At 43.8% G+C, this 6,892-nt stretch overlaps 1 long non-coding RNA gene across 1 annotated transcript; it reads left to right on the top strand.

Annotated features, from left to right (window-relative positions):
* The first annotated feature begins 1,112 nt into the window (after positions 1-1,112).
* On the top strand, positions 1,113-5,481 carry LOC132539328 (uncharacterized). Its single transcript, XR_009550577.1, has 2 exons — positions 1,113-1,504; positions 5,084-5,481. It is a non-coding gene; the product is annotated as an uncharacterized LOC132539328 (long non-coding RNA).
* Positions 5,482-6,892: the final 1,411 nt, after the last annotated feature.

Raw genomic sequence — 6,892 nt, 5'->3', positions numbered from 1 at the left:
CAGGTGGGGAGCCGGGGGCTTGAACCGGGATCCTTCTGCCGGTCCTTGAGCTTTGCGTCCTGTGCGCTTAACCTGCTGCGCTACCGCCCGACTCCCTACATTCAAGTTTTTTGTGTTCTTACTTTTCTGAATTTTGCTCACTGAAAACATTTTGCCTGTCCTAGGGGTATGCATCAACCTGCCAACACCCATGTCCAGCAGAGAAGCAATTACAGAATTCAGAACTCCCACCTTCTGCACCTCATAAAGAATTTTGACCCATACTCTCAGAGGGATAAAGACTAGGGAAGCTTTCCATGGAAGGGAGCGAATATGGGACTCTGGTGGTGGGAACTGTATAGAATTGTACTTCTGTTATCTTCCAATCTTGTTAATCATTATTAAATCACTAATAAAAAATAAAGAATTTTGGCTCTTACCTCCAAAGGGTATTGGGGGAAGATGACCCAAGGCTCTGAACTCCAATTGACATTGGGACCAGGAGAGAGAAGAGGGGAGGGAAAAAATAAAGGAAGAGAAGGCAAGACCATAGGAAAAAAATGGGGGGGGGGCACACAAGGAAATATATGTAAATACAGGTAGATAGTTTGTAAGAAATAAATTAACCCATATCTGTGATCTTGGGCTAACAAGTGCAGTTTCCAAAGGAGGGACTAGGAACACAGAAGTCTGGTGGTGGGAAAGCTGTGGAATTACACCATTATTTTCTAATTTTTTAAATCAGTATTATATCACCAATAAAGAAGCAAATTTCCTTCAATTGGAAAACAGTAACAAAAACTATATCCAAAGCAGGGATCATCTCCTAGTCCAATTTTAAAACAGCTTGAGATGTTGGAACACATAGCTACTTTGTTTCTGTGAAAGGTGTATTTTCTTCTCCCTTTAAAGACATACACCGCTCTTGTTTTTGTTGAATGAGTGTGTTGGATTCTGGACCTCTCATGACCAAGTTCAGTCACCCAGAGGCTTGGCACTCACAGTGAAAGTGAGATTCCCTTTCACGAAAGGGCTGGCCCATTCAAAGTTGATGATTCCAGTTTAGCTCATCCAACAGGGTTTTATGTCTTAATTTGAGCTGTGTGAGTCAGAGGGAGGAAGAGAAAAGGGAGGACATGAGCTCACTCCAGAGAGGCTGGTATTAGAGGAGAAGGGAGAGAGGGATTGTTTTTTGGATCCAAACCAGGGAAAAGGAGTGGCTGTTATTACGGCATAAAAGTATGGGCTCCAAAGGAGATGGTTGAGCTGCCCGTGAAGATCCGGCTTCTGGGCCTCCAGGCTAATCTCCTAGGAGCAGTCAGTGGTTAGTGAGCTGGGTTCAGAATCTTTTCACTCTGCCTTTTTCTGCCTGGAAATTGGACTCGAGAGGTGGGAGTCTCCCCTCTACTCTTGACTCACCTATTTCATGCTTCCTTTCATCTGTGTGCGCTCCCCAGTGAGGTCACACTGGTGAGTTCAGATGGATTGAGGAGTCCGAAGAGCAGAAATAAAAGTTCTTTAACTGGTAAGAATGTGCCTGGGGGCAGGGACCCCCCACTGCGCTGCGATACTGATTCTCCACGTTGCCTTGGGAGCGGGGCCCACACCTGACTCTGTCTCCTGTGACAAGGCCTGGAGACACTTTCCTCTTCCACGTCTTATTCCTGATTGCAGTTGGCCAATGGTTCAGAGTCTCTTAGGTCTCAACTTTTGAACAGATTTGTTAATTGAGTGGAAAAAACCAAAAAGATTAACTTCAGAGTTTCTTTTTTTATTCCTCTCTTCATGAGTGAATTAATTCTAAGAGGGACTGTCTTATTATTTACTTTTTTTTTTTTTTAAGTAGCCTCCAGGAGTAGTGGATTCATGCAGGCACGGACCACCAGCAATAACCCTGGAGGCAAATATTTATATATTAGCTTGATTTAACTATTGAAAATGTCTAGGGACCATTTGGTAATGCACTCAGTAGTAGCTCACATACTACAGTGCACAAGGACCCAAGTTCAAGTCCCTGGTCCCCACCTGCAGGGGGAAAGCTTCATGAGCAGAGAAACAGTGCATCAGGCGTTTGTCTTCCCCCCCCAACCCCCCCATCCCTCCTAATTTATCTGTCTCTATCCAAAATAAACAATGTTAAAAACCATTCTTCTTCCTCTTCCTTCTCCTCCTCTTCTCTCCTCCTCCTTCCTCTTCTCCTTCTTCTCCTTCTTCTCCTTCTTCTCCTTCTTCTTCTTCTTCTTCTTCTTCTTCTTCTTCTTCTTCTTCTTCTTCTTCTTCTTCTTCTTCTTCTTCTTCTTCTCCTTCTTCCTCCTCCTCCTCCTCCTCCTCCTCCTCCTCCTCCTCCTCCTCTTCTCCTCCTCCTCCTCCTTCTCCTTTTTCTTCTTTTTTTAAATGTCCATCAGCTGAGGAGGCGACCTAGCATGGAAAAAACGCTGTTTGAATTCTTGAGTCCCTGAGTTTGATTCCCTGTTGGAATGATATATGCTGAAACTACTCTTCCTCACCTTTATAAAACAAATAAAAAATACACTTTTAAAAAATATTTATATATTTTGGATAGAGACAGAGAGAAATAGAGAGGAAAAGGGAAGATAGAGAGGGAGACTAGAGAGGGCCCTGAAACACTGCTTCACTACTCATGGTGCTGTCTCCCTGCAGGTGGGGACTTGGGACTCGATCCCTGGAACCTTGTGCACTATGACAGGTGCTCTCTAGGGGATATCCATGACCTGTAACCCCCCCCCCCACACACACACACACACTCCTTTTTAAGCTCATCTCCAAGAGTGAGAACAATATTGAAGCTATTTGGGAAAGATTTCTTGGCTTGGATAAAAAAAAAAAAAGCAGGGTCCAGGTGGTGGTGCCTCTAGTTAAGCACATACATTACAGTGCATAAGGACCAGGGTTCAAGTCCCTGTTCCCACCTGTGAGGGTGAGGGGGGAAAGCTTCACAATTGGTGAAGCAGTGCTGCAGGTGTCTCTGTGTCTTTCTCCTTCTCTATCTCCTCTTCCTTCTCTCTCAATTTTTTAAAAAATATTTATTCCCTTTTGTTTTATTGTTGTAGTTATTGTTGTTATTGTTGATGTCATCGTTGTTGGATAGGACAGAGAGAAATGGAGAGAGGAGGGGAAGACAGAGAGGGGGAGAGAAAGACAGACTCCTACAGACCTGCTTCACCGCCCGTGAAGCGACTCCCCTGCAGGTGGGGAGCCGGGGCCTCAATGGAGATCTTTATGCCGGTCCTTGTGCTTTGCTTTGCGCCACCTACACTTACCCCGCTGCGCTGCCACCTGACTCCCCCTCCTTCTTTCTCAATTTCTCAGTCTCTATCCAATCATAACTACATAAATAGTAAATATATACATTTTAAAAAGCATATATGATATCTTGCACGCCAGTGTTTGAAAGGTACCAGCAAAGGAGTAGCCTCTGACACAGGGTAGAATCCAGGCGGTGTGTGTCCACGTTTCTCACAGGAGGTGGCCTATGTGTCCCTGGACCTTACAGCAGGGTTTTCTGTGGTTATAATGATGGCAACATTGTGACGTGTGGTTGAGAAAGATGTAGTTGACATGGAAGGGTAAGGTAATCTTTTTTTTTTTTTTTTTGTAGTTATTGATGTCGTTGTTTTGGATAGGACAGAGAGAAATGGAGAGAGGAGGGGAAGATAGAAGGGGAGAGAAAGATAGACACCTGCAGACCTGCTTCACTGCCTGTGAAGTGACTCCCCTGCAGGTGGGAACCCGGGGGCTCGAACCGGGATCCTTATGCCGGTCCTTGAGCTTTGCGCCACGTGTACTTAACCCGCTGCTGACTTCCGGGCAAGTTAATCTTAATCCCCTACCTATAACATAAAGGACACTAGGTCTGTTTACTTGCGCCTAATAGAGTTTCAAATAAATGCATAGTGACATGTTAGGAGCTGGCCTTAAAGTGGATCTAACCTGTGGACAGAGGGCAATCTTCATGAAGTAAGTGTATGCATGCCATGGATGTGAACCCTTTTAATTAGAGCACTTAACAGTTTTCCCTGGATGCAGACATGAGCATAAAAAAAAGGTTTTTAGTGGCTCAGACATCTTTAATAACAACAAGAAAAATTAGTCCCAACCCCACATTTGGTTGGGATGACAACACAGTGAATTGCTGATAAGAAAATCATGAAATTGGGGGCTGGGTGGTGTTGTACCTGGTTGAGTGCACACGTTACAATGTGCAAAGACCCCAGTTCCAGCCCCCAGTCCCCAGCAGCAGGGAGAAACTTTGAGTGGTGAAGCAGGGTTGCAGGTGCCTCTCTTTCTCTCTCCTTCTCTGTCTCTCCCTACACTCTTGATTTCTGGCCTTCTCCATCCAATAAGTAAATATAATAATAAAAAATAAAAACAAAGGAAAACAATGAGATTTGGTCTGGACATTCATGTATAAAAAACATATTCATTTCTCTCTCCTTGACTCCCCCGTTGCCGTCTCTGTCCATGTTTATTTCTCTGCTCTTCTGTTCCTCTCTCTCATTCCCTTCCTCCAGCCTCCCTTCCTTTCTTTTAAAAATGGACTTAAACCGTATACTCTTGAGTCTTATATGCAATGCCTATACAACACTTTCCCTTGGTGTTTAACAAAAAACTGAAAATGATGGGATGGGGGAGTAGAAGCTATGCCTTTCTTCTTCTCCTCCTTTGCATCTGCTTTTTCTTTAGTCTTCCCCAGTTATTAGTGGGTTGTCAGAAAAGTCATGGTGTGTTTTTCTTTTTTCTTTTCTTTTCTTTTCTTTTCTTTTCTTTTCTTTTCTTTTCTTTTCTCTTTTCTCTTTCCATCCTTTCTTTCTCTCTTTCTGTCTTTCTTTTTTTCTATGCAAAAATGCATCATGACTATTCTGACAAGTGATAGCAATAGAGAGAGTGGGAGAAGAAGGGCGAGAGGAAGAGAGGCACTTGGAGCAGCGCACATGAAGATTTCCCCTGCAGATGAGGACTGGAGGCTTGAACACTAGTCCTCACACATAGTAAGACACACACTCTACCCCAAATCTCTCTTCTTACTTGTAGGCTCCTGATTATTAACCAAGTTGTTCTGCTTTGTATCTTAACTCTTTTTCAGCCACCAAGTTACAGATGCCACCATGACGCCAACCTGACTTTCCTGGGCAGATGGACCTCACCAATGTGTCCCGGTACCCCACCTCTCCACAGCCCTGCCCCACTAGGGAAAGACAGAAACAGGCTAGGTGTATGGATCAACCTACCAAAGCCCATGTCCAGTGGAGAAGCAATTATAGAAGCCAGACTCCCACCTTCTGCATCCCATAATGATCTTGGGTCCATGCTTCCAGAGGGATAAAGAATAGAAACACTCCCAATGGAGGGATGGGATACAGTACTCTGGTGGTGGGATTGTGTGGAATTGTACCCCTCTTATCCTATGGTCTTGTTGATCTATTAAATCAGTAAAAAATAAAGATGTGCATTCTATTGAGAGCACCACCACTCTCTCCCCCACACCTGGAGTCATTCTTTATGATTTTTAAAAAATATTTATTTATTTTCCTTTTTGTTGCCCTTGTTGTTTTTCATTGTTGTTGTTGATGTCATTGTTGTTAGATAGGACAGACAGAAATGGAGAGAGGAGGGGAAGAAAGACAGACCTGCTTCACCGCCTGTGAAGTGACTCCCCTGCAGGTGGGAAGCCGCGGGCGCGAACCGGGATCCTTATGCCGGTCCCTGCGCTTTGAGCCACATGCGCTTAACCTTCTGCGCTGCCTGACTTCCCTCTTTATGATTTTTGACTCATGTACTAGATTCAGTCTGTCAGGAAATAAGGTTGCGCATTCCTTCAAAATATGTCTAGAACTGACCACTTCTCACCTTCTCTACTGCTACCACCAGTGTCTGGACTAGATTACAAAAACTATCTACATATCTTCTGCATTCTTTATTACACAGCATTTCATACCTTCTATGATACGCCAATCATCTTCTTTTCTATTGTGTTGTTTACTGCTATATCCTCAATCTATGTTGCAAACTGCTGAAGTACTTATTTATGTATTTATGAAACACTGCCTGATACCTAAGAAATCTTTGCAAGTCAATGAATGAATTTAACTCTTTTTGAAAATTGCATTTATTTATTATTTATTGGCTAGAGACACAGAACAACTGAGAGGGAATCGGATCTAGAGAGAGAGAGAGAGAGAGAAAGAGAGACCTGTAGCACTGCTTCACCACTTGTGAAACTTTCCTCTTTTTAAATATTTGTTTATTTATTCCCTTTTTGTTGCCCTTGTTTTATTGTTGTAGTTATTATTGTTGTCTGTCTTCATTGTTGGACAGGACAGAGAGAAATAGATAGAGGAGGGGAAGAGAGAGAGGGGGAGAGAAAGATAGACACCTGCAGACCTGCTTTACTGCTTGTGAAGAGACTCTCCTGCAGGTTGGGAGCCAGGGGCTTGAACTGGGATCCTTAAATGGGTCCTTGTGCTTTGTACCACGTGCGCTTAACCCACTGCGCCACCGCCTGACTCCCGTAACTTTCCTCTTGTAGGTGGGATCCAGGGGCTTGAACTCAGGTCCCTGTGCATTGCAATACATGTGCACTAAACCAGGTCCCTGAATTTGACTTTTATTTTTATTGCTTTTTATTGAGCGGGTTAATACTTTACAGTGCAGTCACTGACATATGCATACAATTTCATTATGTACCAGGCCCCCAAAGTTTTCTTCCTGTCCTTCCTCCCCCCTCCCCCCAAAGTCCTTTGCTTTGGTGCAATACACCGCGTCTGGCCCATGGTTCACTTTGTGCTCTCCCTCCCTGTTACTATTTTATTAAGCCCCACTAGTCAGTGAGATCCTCTGAAGTTTTTTTCTTCTCTTTTTGTCTTATCTCACTCAACATGATATTCTCAAGTTT

Source organism: Erinaceus europaeus, chromosome 7, assembly GCF_950295315.1.
Source record: "Erinaceus europaeus chromosome 7, mEriEur2.1, whole genome shotgun sequence".
NCBI lineage: Eukaryota > Metazoa > Chordata > Mammalia > Eulipotyphla > Erinaceidae > Erinaceus > Erinaceus europaeus.
This window is presented reverse-complemented; position numbering and strand designations above follow the sequence as displayed.